General features: G+C 47.6%; 1 long non-coding RNA gene across 1 annotated transcript; it reads right to left on the reverse strand.

The window, feature by feature from the left end:
- Window positions 1–6,069: 6,069 nt before the first annotated feature.
- LOC130149146 (uncharacterized) lies at window positions 6,070–11,948 on the reverse strand. The gene is made up of 3 exons (XR_008821811.1): window positions 11,832–11,948; window positions 10,669–10,733; window positions 6,070–6,868 (listed from the first exon to the last, which is right to left on the reverse strand). It is a non-coding gene; the product is annotated as an uncharacterized LOC130149146 (long non-coding RNA).
- Between the last annotated feature and the right edge of the window lie 1,793 nt (window positions 11,949–13,741).

The following is a 13,741-nucleotide window of genomic DNA, read 5'->3' on the forward strand; positions in this document are numbered from 1 at the left end:
TTTGTACAGCAGGAGGCTGAATCGCTGGGCAAATGGTAAAAAACTAATCCCCAGCCTTTCCCCTTTAACTGCTTGCTGCCTCTCCTCAGGAATAACATAACAAGCTTTAAAGACTCCTTGCAGCAGAATTTAAGTACCTTTTCTCATGCATTTTTGTACCAAAATCCAGGGCCCAGTGCCCCCCTGCATGGGACGCTCTTGCTGCTGGAAGCAGCTCTTCAAAGTCCAGTTCTCACCGCAGAGCATCTCTGCATCCCTGCAGACCACCACAACCCAGCTTTAATGCGGCGCTGGAACCAGAACAGACAGGCAACAAATTGGGGAGACAACAGTATCTCTCAGGCGATGCTTCCCTCCGTCAGGCCCTTCACCAGCACAACAGAAAGGTCTCAGATCACATTTTGTAAGAAAGACAGTGCTGGCAAATACTGAGCTGCTACAAATTTCAGCAATAAATGTAGATGCAGCTTCCAAACCTGTTTTATTATTCATATGGGCTCCAGAAGTCTCATACTTGGTTATGTATCTAGAGACACATGGTTTAAAAAAAACCAAAAAAACAAAACACCCACACAAAAAAACCACCACACCAAGAAAACAGAGAATGCTTTTTCTCTTTATCTTAGCCCATTTAGAGTATGATTAACCATTTCTGACAAACCTGCTGAGCCTGAGGGATGGAGCTACAAGTCTGTAAAATTTTGCTCCATCGCCATCTGGCCCTGCTGGTTTACCTCTCTGTGCACGCTGCGCGCGGGTGCCAGCGCCCCGTGGGAGCAGAGGACATGTACAGCCACTTCATTTCACATCTCCAAGAACCGATTAAAGGTGACACCACCTGAGCTCAGGATGAGAGTCAGTGAGTCCAGTTCCTGGTGGGGAACCAGGCACATTTCTGGGGTCACTGTTTGGGAGTGGGAAGCTTTTTGCTGTGGCCCGGGACAGCTGTGCTGCCAGAGTCAGCCTGGCACACTGTTAATGTTGCTTAAATAAATAAATAATAAATAAATAGATCTGATCAGATCTATTGTTGCCACAATTTTCCTCCATAAAAAAAAATATTTTTTTTTTTTTCCTCCCCAAAAAAGAGTTCTTGTCAAGACCCACCCCGTGTGACCCCAGAGGGTGGGCTGCCTTTAGCAGCACCCTGGCCACCCCAGTGTAGCCCTGCAGGGCTGACCACAGCTGTGCAAGGCATGGGGGATTAGGCTGCCTTTAGCAACAGGGCTGGGGGCGTGCAGCACCTCCACAGGCTGGTCCAGAGTACCCGGCAGCTGTTACCTCCATTGCAAAACCAACATCTGCATTGCACGCTTGGCCATTGCATCCTTCATGCCCACTCTCTCCAGCGGGATGCCAGGGTTCGGTAAGGCCCCTGCAACACTCCAAATGCCCCGGCACGGGCAGCACGTTGGCCCAAAAGCCACTGGAGCTGCAAAGGAAAGCTTCCAGCACATTGAGGATTGATTTTCGGGAAGTCAAAGGCCACATAGCCTTGAACCCATGCAGATAAATTATAATCAGATGAGCAGAGCCTCTGAAGAAAGACACAAAAATAGGAAGTATGAGGTTAGAAATAATCAGAAGCACCCTGATATTTTATATGTTATATGCAGATAAGCCCATATTTGCAAACAGCCCAAGTGGCTCTGGCTACAAAACCGCTGCCACACTCACGGGTGCAAGCAGCCTGCATGTGAGCCCCGAGCACTTGGTGGCTCTTTGTAAACCCTGTTGCTCATGAAGAGGGGTGGGTGGCAGTCTGGTTAATGACAGCAGTTAGATGAAGGCTGAGGGCTGCTGAGAAACAGGCATTCATTTAGCACCACAATTTAATACCCCAAAAAGACCTGCCTGTGCAGCACCAAACCTGGCACTGCTCTGCCGCTGCTGCCCCGGCTCCCCAGCCCCCTCCCCAGCTGCCAGCTAATCTGGGCTCCTAGGCTGGGAGCTGCCATGTGATCTGATGAACTTTGCTCTTTCGGGCTAAAAAAAAAAAAAAAATACGATCCCTTTTCCTTGCATTTACATACAATTATGCTATTCTTGAAATCTAGACTGTCCTCATTCTCCAGGAGATTATCTGCCACCTATTAAATGACCATCCTCCACAGCCAGGGGAAACTCATTAGCTAAGAGCATTTTCAGAGGACTTTATTTTAAAGAGATTCTTTTTTGTTTTATGCAACACATTTTCAACCTTGATCCTTAAAACTACTAAGGAATTCAGCTCCTGTTTGAGTACAAAGGGGAGTTAGTGGCCAAGGGTGCCAAAGGCCATGAACAAGTCTCTAGAGAGCTGGGTCCCATTTCCAAAACAAGTCATGGCATATCCATGCATTTATAAACTGTACCAAATAATTTATTTTTTTTTTCCCTCTTGTAAGGACTGGATCTTAATTCAGCCTCCGATGTGGGAGTCTCATTAACCAGGTCCCACCTCTCCATCTCCCATGAGGTGCTGCCAAGCCCCCTGCCCTGCCAGGAGACCCAGAGCAACCGCAGCCACCAGCCACCCCTATCCCACCCTGCCATCACCGCACACGAATCCACCAACCCAGACGCTTTCAGTATCCATTTTCTGAGTTGCACCAGCATGGTTTGTTCAGCTCCCTTTGCTTCCCTGACTGTGAGATTGCACCTTTCCATTCCTTTCGCAACCAGCCACAGAAAAACACCGGCTGGTTGAAGGGTGTCAGCTCTGCAGCCGAAGGCCTCTTCGTACAGGCACGTTTTGCTTTGGAGAGTCCCACTGACCCAAGTCTCCCTTCGGAAAGGCCTTCCCATCTTCCACACTTATTTCAATATTTTACAATATTGAAAGAAAGAAAATAAACAAGAAGCTTTGACATCTAGGGCTAGATTTGTTAGACAGCAAGACAGTAAAACACTATTATAGTCACCTCTAGTGCCAAGAATGCCTACCTGAACTTGGGAGTAGGGTGGAAAAAAAGAAGAAAAAAAAAAAGAAAAAGAAAAAGCTTTCATTCTTTGTCTGCTGCCTCTGCCCATGGACAGTGGACTGCAGTGTTGTGTGCCTCCCTCCGTGTAATGGCATCAGCTTCATCTGCTCCCGGGGCTTCATCCTCACCTGGGAGGAGCGATGGAAGCCAGCTCGCAGGCTTCCTGATGGCACACTGATGCCTCAGTGATCAAAGACTCCTTATCTACAGCTCTACCTTCCTGCTTCTTCACTTCTTATTAATAACTCAGCAAACTACCAGCTTCCCTGTTTTAGGCAAGCCCAGACATTTGCTAAAGCATTCTCAGGAGAGTTTTCCTGTTGTAAAAGCAAATATTTATATATCTGCTGCTCTCTTAGAGGCTCTGGATATGATCAGCTCTTAAGGCAAGATTTAGCTGAAAGAGCTGATTTATTAAAATGGATAAACAAAGCCCTGTGAAGCAAGTTAATTCAGTATAAATAAAACATTAAACTCTGAAGAACACACATCAGATCACAGTATATACATACACACACATACATATATGTGTGTATATATATACACACACATATATATAATTCATACAATCAAATATACAGTCCTCTGGACTAGGATCCCATATCAACATCACCTCCAGCAGAAAACTAGCCCTGAGCCAGCTGTGCGTATATTAGGCAATGTATATATTAGCACATGCCCTGACTTTTAATAAACCCAGCCACAGCAATCCCTTCAGCTGCCAGCCCTGCTTGTGCTCTGTGCCTCACTTTCCCCATCTCCAAACCTCCACCACAGCGATGCTTTTACAAACCTCGGATGAAGGAGACTGCCAAAACAGCTCTAATTTAAACCAGTGGCTCTGGCTCAGGGTTGAAGCCAGTTTTGTTGGCACCGGGGTGTGAGCATGCTCGGGCCTCTGCCCCAGCCGTAGCTCGTTTCCTATCAACACAACCCTCCCTTAGATCCTTGCTGCTTGAAAGAGCTCAATTCAGCTGCATATAAGATTATCTTTCTCTTTTTTTTCTGTAAGTCAGGCCTTAATTGTCAATTATTTGCTCATGAGTACTCTTTTATGGCTGATGCTGAAGCAGACTCAAGCAGTTTTTATTTTGGTAGTTGGCTTAATTAGCTTTTTTGGAAGAGCGAGGCAGGGCAGAGATGCATTCTTGCTGCTCATCACATATTCATTATTTACATTTTCAGTATCCCAAGTAACTCGGCACAGAAAACAAATAAATGAGGACTGAAATATATACAAAACATCTGGAGATGCTGCAATTCTGTAATTATTACTGCTCATTCACAATGCACAAGGGCTCTGCAGAGTGTCTGCTGGAAAGGTCATTATATATTGGCCTGATGGAGATTTCTGCTGTTGGGCTGGATGCTTCCAGAGAAGTTCTCCCTCCTCCTGCCCCATCTGCCTGGGTCAGGTCTCACCTTGAACTACCAGCAAAAGCCAAAGCAGCAAAATTTGCGGTCGGCGTTGGGAGGCAGCAGCCTCCGGAGCTCCCAGCCCACGTCAGTAAATGCAGCTGGTCAGATGAGGGCTGCTGAATGATTTATGTGCTGACTCTTCAAAATAGCAAATTCCACCACCACCACCACCACCAGCCTGCTCCATCCTTCATCAGCTCATGTGGTTGGTGAGCCATTTATGAATATTTAGGAAGTTTGGCTAAATTCACAGATTCTTGTAAAAAACAGTTTAAAAATGCTAAGTGAAATATTTGCATGTCACAGTACACACCGTTCACATGGCTACAGGGGAGGAAAGGGGAGCCGGGGAGGGCTGCTGCAAAATCTTCATCCTTTGGGCCAAAATTTGCAAGATTCCAGGTCAGCAGATGTGATGCTGCCCTGTGCCCCCCCTGCAGCTCCTCACACCACCAAGGAGTTAAATTAAAATTTTGTCCTTGGGTACAACATGGGTAAAGTGGCAATTTCTTAGTGTCAGGGGAGGCCAAGCCCCATTGCAGCAGCATATGTGAGTGGGGGGAGCCCTCAGCGAGCCCCTCCAGGCATGCTGGCATGGCGCCTACCTGGGAGGGTCTCACCCGCAGCCCTGGTGGGTGCTGCCAGCCTGGAAGGGAAAGGGAAAAAGGAAAAGGGAAAGGGAAAAGAAGGGAAGAACAAAAAGGAGAAGGACAAGGAGAAGAACAAAAAGGAGAAGGAGGAGAAGGAGAAGAAAGAGAAGAAGGAGAAGGAGAAGAACAAAAAGGAGAAGAAGAAGGAGAAGAACGAGAAGGAGAAGAGGAAAAGCCCCAGGGCTGGGGCAGCAGAGCATCTCTTGCAAGAGGCACTTGCCCTGTTCTGCAGGCTCCTCTCCTGACACGTGGGCTCCCAGCAGTTTATTTCAAAATTTGCAATGATGGGCATAATATGCCTGACTTCACCACCTGGCCCAGTTGTGACAGTGGAGGGTTTTGCTCAGAGGAAGAAAATCTTTGTATATTTATGAACATAATCGTTTACGGCAAAAGATACAAAGAGAGGGAGTTGATTTTGGATGCACAGAGAACTGGAGCAAACGAGCAGCGCTCCCCACGGAGGCTTTATTGCAGCCCCAGAGATCGCTGCCTTTAATGCTCCTTGCTTGTTAACAGCCAGGAGAGTGTCAGGAGAGCCTGTTGCGGGGGCTGGGAAGAAAGGCAAAAATCTCCCAGTATCACTTTCATAATTTGGAGTTTCAAACTAATGTTGACGAGAATGTCTATTGCTGAGCATCTGCTGAGCTCAGGGAGTAAAATTCCTTTTATTCGTCTCAAGTGTCAGGATTTGCAAGTGCAAGAAATTTTCAAGTGCTTGTCTAGGTCCCTCTTTGTATGCAAATGATGCTGTAACGTTTCTTAGACTGTAAGACCTGATTTTCCCTAGCATCAGTCAAAGCATCTGTCAGCCTTGTCAGAAAAGAAATACCTTGATTCTTTCAGGTCAAAACAACCCAAAATTATTACTAGAATACTGAGGCAGTTTAAAGACATGAAGAGTAAAATGAAAATTGTTCAAAACCATTCTTCCTTTCAATTAAGTTTTAATTCTTATTTTCTTTCCACATGTAACACAGGGGGTTTTTCACAAGTGACAGTTTTAAAATCAAAGAATTCAATGCAGTTCCCCATAACTGGGCAGTGAGAAGTATTGAATTCAATCACACATACAGGAGGAGACTGGGATGAGGAATGAAACAAGCTAAACAATGGGCAAAACTAACAGAAAATTGAATAGGAGCTTGTGCCAAGGCTTGGGGGCAGTGACCGTGGCTCTGCGATCAAACGCTTGCAGGGATGCCCTAAGTGCCCAATGGCCGGGCACAGGGTCCTCTCCGGGAGGTAAGTCCTCTCTCCAGAGAGAAAGCGGTGCCATTGCCCCTGCGCATGTAGACCCTGGAAGTCTGAGGGTTTGTTCATGGTAAAACCAAAAAGGGTGCTGCCCACAGGAACACTTTTCTCTTGGTGTGGCCGGGGCCCATCTTTTGGCAAGACAAGCAGAGCATCCTGCATGTGACTTGGGTTTGCTGGAAGTGGAACACTGGTTAGCAAGCCCAAATCTGCTCGCGTGAAGCAATCTTTCTCAGCAGCAGGACTTCTGCTTCCTAATGAAAATGATTTTTTAACAACCTGCTGGAGAGCTCGCAATGTTCCCCTGGGTCCCTGCAAGGGGTGCTGTCACTCTGCTCTTGGCAGAGAAAGCAAAAAGTTCTCCCAATAAATCCCCCCTCACCCATTTCTTACCGATGAAGTAGCTGAAGACTGAAGAGCAACCACCAACCAGAACAGCACCTCCAGCTCTGCCCCCTGCTCCACACTCAGACAAGGACTGGGAGGACTGGGAAGTGCTGGCACTGCTTGGAATCTCCTCCAGCACCACCAGCAGGTTCCCTGTCTGTTTGCATCAAAGTGGGGTTCAAGTCTCTGGGTTTCCTAGGAATAAAGAAGTTGGTTTAAAGGTCTGGAACCGCTCTGTTCCCACCTGGGTCTCTTCCCCACAGAACCAGCAATAAGCACTGCCGCGGAGACAGAGGGAATCTCCCGGGGACCCTGAGCTGCTGCTTTGGGCAGCCTTAGGATCTGGGGGCTGCTGGAGGAGCCACGTCTCTGTCCTCAAAAAGTTAATGCAAGTTTCTCATTCCTGGTGCAGGCAGCTTGTACACCTTCATGACCATTGCTCACTGCAAAACCCAAAGCAAGCAGCTCTTGCTCTGCACTAAGCATCCACCTCCAGCACGGAAAGCAGATGGATTTTCATTTACAGAAGCACAAGGCTCTCCCTCTCCTGCGCACACACACGGAGTTCTGCATCACAGCCTCTGTCATTTATATGAGAAACAGTGAGGAACTAACATATTGTAATAGCATGAATATATCCCTCAAGCTCTGAATGACAAGGCAGTAATCAATTTTCACCGATGTGAAGCCAGGGTCCCCAGAACTCTTTCCTAAAGATAAGCACATCCCAGGACCAGTGTGATACCCTCTACCCACCAGCACGCATGGTCATCCAAAGAAGGGATTTCCTTAGTAGCCACTACATCAAATTATAGGCAGAATATCCAGACCTAAATCAGCTCCTGACGTGCTTTCATCTAATAGTCCTGATAACCACATTGCCACACTATTTATTCATAGCGCCTTGGGAAATTAAGATCCTCATGAACAGTGGGAGTGGACGACATACCCCCAAACTAATATTTTCCTCTCACTGATGCATTACCATTACTTTCCCAGCAAAGGGCTGAGCAAACCAATTGCCAGCCAGCAGCAGCGTGCTGCCCCGCAGCATCCCCAGCCCTCTGCCCACCTGCAGAGCACACACTCCTGATTCTTCTGCCACAGCACAGCACCAGGCGTGGGGACATTTGCTCAACACAACCTTAACCTGCTTCCCCACTTCTCCCCTCGGATTGTGGGTTCATGCATCTCAGGCTTTCGGAAGCCTGAATTTTTTGAGGTTTATGGCTGGCTGACCCACCTGTGCTGCCAAATGCCATTTGCACAAGTAAGTTTGGGCTCTGGGATGGGCAAGCACTCGAGCAGAAGCGTGAACGCTTGCTACTGAGCGTGCAAACACAGCTCTGCAAATGTGGCCCGTCCTGCCCAGGCAGGGCAAGCAGCTAGGATGAACTGACTGCTGCAATCATGACATATACTGGTACTACATAATTTTGTCCTTTTAAATTAAGCACGTGAGGTGGGTAGATGGTAGAAAGTACAATTGGACATGTGGTGGTGGTGATTACAAACTCAAATTTGAAAAAGTGGGGAAAACCCCCAACTGTTTCTCTTGACTTCACTCACATTTCCAAGGTCAACCACCCAATCCTGAATGGGAGGAGGGAAATGTGAACATCTCTCCAACTGTTCTTGGACAACTGAAACTGTTTAATGCCAAGGCCATTTGGTCCTTGTCTCGAACATTCAGCTAAAAATGTACTGATTTCTAAAAGGCTCAGGTGAAAAGAGGAAAGAACATTTCAAGTTCTTGCAAAAAATACAAGGAGATCCAAGTTCCTGTGAGATTTTTACCTATTTCGCCCTATAGTTTCAATCCCATAATTAGGTCTCCTGTCACTTCATTCGATGCTCTGCCCCATTTATCTGGAGCTTTCTGCCCCTGTTTCTGTATCTGGTAATATTCTTTCCATTACTGTTCTCAAAAGAAGAAAAAAAAGTTATTGACCTTCACTCAGACGACTGAATTCTGTAAGAACTGCTCTAACCTTGTATTTCAAGGGAGACAACTCTAAAGTAGGAGACACATATATACATTTTTTTTATATATATAAAGTAGGAGAGATATATATAAAGTAACGGTATCCATAGAGCAGATATGTGCCAGTCGATGCCCCACTGCTCTGATGGGCTTTCCTAAAGTTGGACCCTGAGAGGAGAGGGCTCCCCACACCCCGGAGTGGCACTGGGAGCAAAAGTCTGATTTTCTGGGCAAACTTGAGCATACAAAATGCAGGCAGTGGCTGAGCACACGCTGCAGCCTTAAGCCGGGGCAGAAAGGATGTATGCTCATCTTGCATTTAAATCAGACTCAACATTTATTCCCCGTGAAGAATCTTCCAGCCTGTGAAATGGTACATGCTTCCAGTCAGATCTGAGCAGTGAAACCCTGTTCCCAAATGCCAAATCTAAGAATAGATGAGCCGTATGAGCTGTATGTCAACTGCATCACCTTTTTATCTGATAGATGTTTATTAAGTGAAGACAGAATATCTGTTGCATAAAAGTAAGCCACGTGCTGCCAAATAGCAACCTTCACTCTGCCACAGATAAATGTGTTCTCAGCTAATTTATGCTAATACTGTATTTCAAGTTACACCATCCTTGCCAAATTTTGAAAGACCAGATTTCTCAGTGCTACAACACAGCCCCAGAAAGGGCTACCTCCTCCTCTGTTGGGACATATACACCCAGCGATGGCTGCAGCTCCCTTGGAGCAGCCCTTGGCCAGGCCAGCGAGGCCAGCCTGACAACATCCACAAAAGACTGGACCCAGGATTTTTGGGACAGAGATTGGCACAGTGACCTCCTCCTGTTAGCCCATCTCCATCTGCAGGTGTGGGTCTTGGGCTCACCTCTACTGCTCCCAACGGCTTCACCACTCTGGTGCATGAGTCCCTCTCAAGCCACCCAGCACCTGGCCCACACTCTGATTTCAACAACCATCTCCCCAAGCCGCAGTATTGCCTAGCCTGAGGCTAGCGTTGCCTCCTGCCCAAGTGTCAGGCTGTGCAGCCATGTCCCCAAGGAGGAAAGTGCCGATGCAGCAGCGGCATTTCACCTGGTTTATAATCAGCCTTGGCATCTCCATGGCAACGCCAGCGGATGCTGCGCCTCTAATGGCTCACTAGGAACCACCGCACTCACAAGCAGCAGTTGCAATCAAGTTCTGTCTTGGTCATCTCCAAGGGGGCAAGAGGATAATGCAGAGGAAATTTAATAAAAGGCATTGATAACAGCTTTGAATAGTGTAATTAATTGCCACAATAATTCCTCTGGATCAAAATCAGTCTGTTCCTTACAATGCATAGTATTTCTTCTGTCTCTCGGTTTCTGCTATGCTGCTGCTGCTCACTGATGCCCTGCACATGTCCATGGAGGAGCCCGAAGGGCATCAAGTGGGATGTGCTGCACTCAGCTGAGCTCACTGTACTAGGATGGGGTTTCACCAGCAGGACATGAAAGACCCCAAGTACAAGCATGGAAAATCCAGCATCGTTAACTTAGCGCACCTTTCAACTGTGGCATACCAAAGGCAGAAGCATCCGAAAACCTGCTGGAGAGTTTTTGTAGTAAAAACCTAAACCCAACTTCATTATAAGACATATGAGAGCCCTGACCTTAACTTCTAGGTCAAAGCCTCAGCCCTGCCCACAACCACACCACCTCAAATCCCCAGCCTTTACCTTCCCCAAAGTCATTTGCAGGTGGGTGACCGTGCTGTAGTAACCCCTGAGGGATTTTGTCTTTCCAGCTAAGTGAAAAGTGCATTTTTCACTCAGCAGCTGCTGGGCAGCTCTCCTTGGGGGCTTCGGGAGAGGTCTGCACCCCAACCTCGTGGCAGGAATACACCTGACAGCACCCAGGCACCCACCAGAGTGGGTCATGTCCCATTTTGCCACTGGGGAGCATCCCTAAGGATCACCGGGCAAGATTTAGCCCTATCCAAGAGCCAAAAGGCATTTCTAACTTATGGCTCGCATCCTACTCACCCCAGCCTCTGCTGCTGTGGTACAAACTCTCCCGCACAGCCCCTCTGGCTCCATGTGCCAGGATACTGGGGAAAGCAAATTACACCAGTTTTAGGGTTAACATGTTTGCATTCACATTCCAAGCCTTGCTTTCACATCTATAACTCATTTTCCAACATCTACAAGCAAATTTCACACTGTTGGAAAAATGTCAAGGGTTTAATCTGATATGTGTGATACTTACTGATGCCACTAGGGAGAGAGATGATCATATCTTCCACTTCCCATCAAGTTTCTCACAAGAGTGAAAATATATTGGGAGAATTCACTGGGTTTCGCTATACTTAGTATATGCAAATAAATGTAAATCAAACTCTCTGAGGAGCACAAACAATTTTGCATATAAGACACCCAAGGACGAGCTTATGTGCCTGAAAGCTTATCTGTTTTTTCCAGTTGTATTAGATGGTCTGAGGGTATGTGGGTTTGCCCACAAGCCTTGCCACAGCTGCATCAGAGAGTGGGACCTGAAGCCTAGGAGCAGCCTCCCGCAAGCCTGATGCTTGGCATCAACTGGATTAAGAGTGGAATTAAAGAGAGCGGGAAAAAAAGGCAGATGGATGAAAACTGTAGTGCAGTAGTGCTGGGATTTTTCTCAGATTAATCTGGTCCCTGGAATATCAGCAGGAAGAGATTCCTCCAAATCTGCAAGAAATCCAGAGAGGGCTTTCACACGCAGCAGAGAGGTAGGCAGCAATCTTGTGCCACAGAACAAAACAAGCAGAATGAAGCAAGCAGCAATGTTTTTTTCTGGTTTGGGTTGATTGGAAACCCAGGATTTAAAACATAGTGGCTGCAAGACTGGAAATTAGTGGTTTGTGAAGCTGTGGTGGGGCTGGGGCTGCCATGGGATCTCGGCGAGGGGCAGCGGGGCTCAGCTGGCCATGGGTCCCCTCGGCAGCTGGCCCACAGAGCCACGCAGAGGGGATCTGTGCCACGGAAACAGCTGAAGGAGCAAGCCAGGCTTGCACCGCTCCACATCCCAGGCAGAATGAAAAGGCTTCAGTTAAGCCCTTTGCTGTATTAAGCCCTTTTCTCTACCAAGAAAATACATGCTTTATTTTAAAGCTTGGGATGTGGTAGGCAGCGAAAAAGAAGTTCAATATCTGAATGTTGGTTCTAACCTGACCACATGCAAACCCAGGGGAGGGCAGGAGACAGAGACGGGGCTCTGGTACCCATGGTGGGGAGGACACCCATCACTGGGCAGAGGAGATGAGGCACATCAGATGTCATCCCAGCCTGGCTGATTCCAATACCCACATCACCACCGGGAGCCCTGTTGGGCCTGTGGATTAAATTCAGCTGTTATTAATGCATGACATTCTGCTGATACCCAAATATCAATCAATATTATTGACTTCAGTAAATTTTGCTCTGAGCCCATAACTGTAATTTAATTTTGCTCAGACTAAAAAAAAAAAAAAAACCCCAACCAAAAAACCCAGCTGCATGAAAGCAATATTCCTAAGGCTTCATTTTGCAAAGACATTCAGATCTCTGAAATAGGACTTGAAGTGTTTGTGGTGAGGAATATGCTTAATTAGATTCATGTCTGAGAAGTCCCCAGCTGTTCTGCAGACAAACAGAAATATCTGAGATTTCTTCCAGCTCTGTGGAGACAGAGATTGGCTCCTCTCCCTGTTGCCCCAGTCTGAGAGATTTGCACGTATGATTATTATCTGGTGCTGTTTCAGACAATACAAGATGCCACACAATCTCTGAGCACAGATCAAATATTCCAGCATTTTGTTTCATGATTACTTCCACCCTGTTCGCTTCAGCATCTGAAAAATTCTTTGCTATTTTTTTCATGTGAAAGGCTTTCTGGAAGTTGGACATAACATGCATTCATTATGAAATGAAAATACCTCATGTGTTCAGGATGGAAAAAAAAAATATCCCTGGCTTTCAAGAAAGCTTTGTGAGCTTATTAAAAACAAGAGCGCTCGCTATGCATGTCGTTCTGCCAAATGAAAAATTCCCTCCTCCCTTCTCAGGCTTGTAAGCTGCTTTGTGTGCTCAAGACATCTCTTTCCAGTGTCCAGCACATTTTCATGGTTAGTCGAACTTGGAATAAAATATCAGCTGCCTTGTAATGGCAGAAGGGGACCACAGGGCAGCCACACCTCGGCTCCATCACCGTTGGAAAGGGATCCTGGGGAAGCTGCCGGCAGCAACGTCCTCCCAGCCCTCAGACCTTGGGAGCAGATCCCTGTGCCACAGGGAACCGTCATACCCAAACCACACAGATGGGGAGAAGCTGAAAGAGGAACTGTGTGCCAAAACCACAGCCAGCCATAAACACCACAGCTCAAGAAGAAGCGAGCTGTGACCGCTCCCAAAATCCACATCCCCAGGGCACTGCGGCAAGTCCAACCACACACGGAAAGACGCAGTTTGGGGAGCCCCAGTGCCGGACGCGATCCCCAGGCCCATCTCACCAGCCTGTCCACTTTCCCCTTCTCCTTCTTGCCCACCATCACTCACCCCATCCCTGTTTTTAGGGGTCCAACTCCCAGCCCCACCCCTGGCTAATGCTTTGAGAAAAAACTGCAGTGCCTGGTGGGGTGGTGAACATAGGGGTTGGTCTTCCACTGCCTCTGACTTCTTCTATCACCCCTTGGACTTCTCCATAGCCCATCCCACCACCCAGGCTTGGATGTGAAGGGGTGCAGATAGTCACTGTGCAATTGTGGCGACGGGCCACTGCACATGGAGGTGCCCAACTGGGAACCTCGGCACAGCTGGCTGCCGTGCTACTGGGTACAGCCCCAGGCACATGGCATTTTGGAAATGCAGCTCTTACTGAGGTTTGTCCTGAGGTGTTGGGGTTGGATACACAGTGGAGCATGAGGACAGGAGAGCACCACACACTAGTGACCCTTGGGAACACGAGGTTAACCTCTTGCTGCAGCCTCCAGGCCCTGGTGAGACGCGTTGGATAAGGAGCATCGCTCCAAACGGCGCTCTGGCTGGGCTGGACCTGACAGTGAACAACACACATTGCAAGGATCAGACCAGCAAGTGCTCC

This window comes from Falco biarmicus, chromosome 4 (assembly GCF_023638135.1).
Source record: "Falco biarmicus isolate bFalBia1 chromosome 4, bFalBia1.pri, whole genome shotgun sequence".
Taxonomy (NCBI): domain Eukaryota; kingdom Metazoa; phylum Chordata; class Aves; order Falconiformes; family Falconidae; genus Falco; species Falco biarmicus.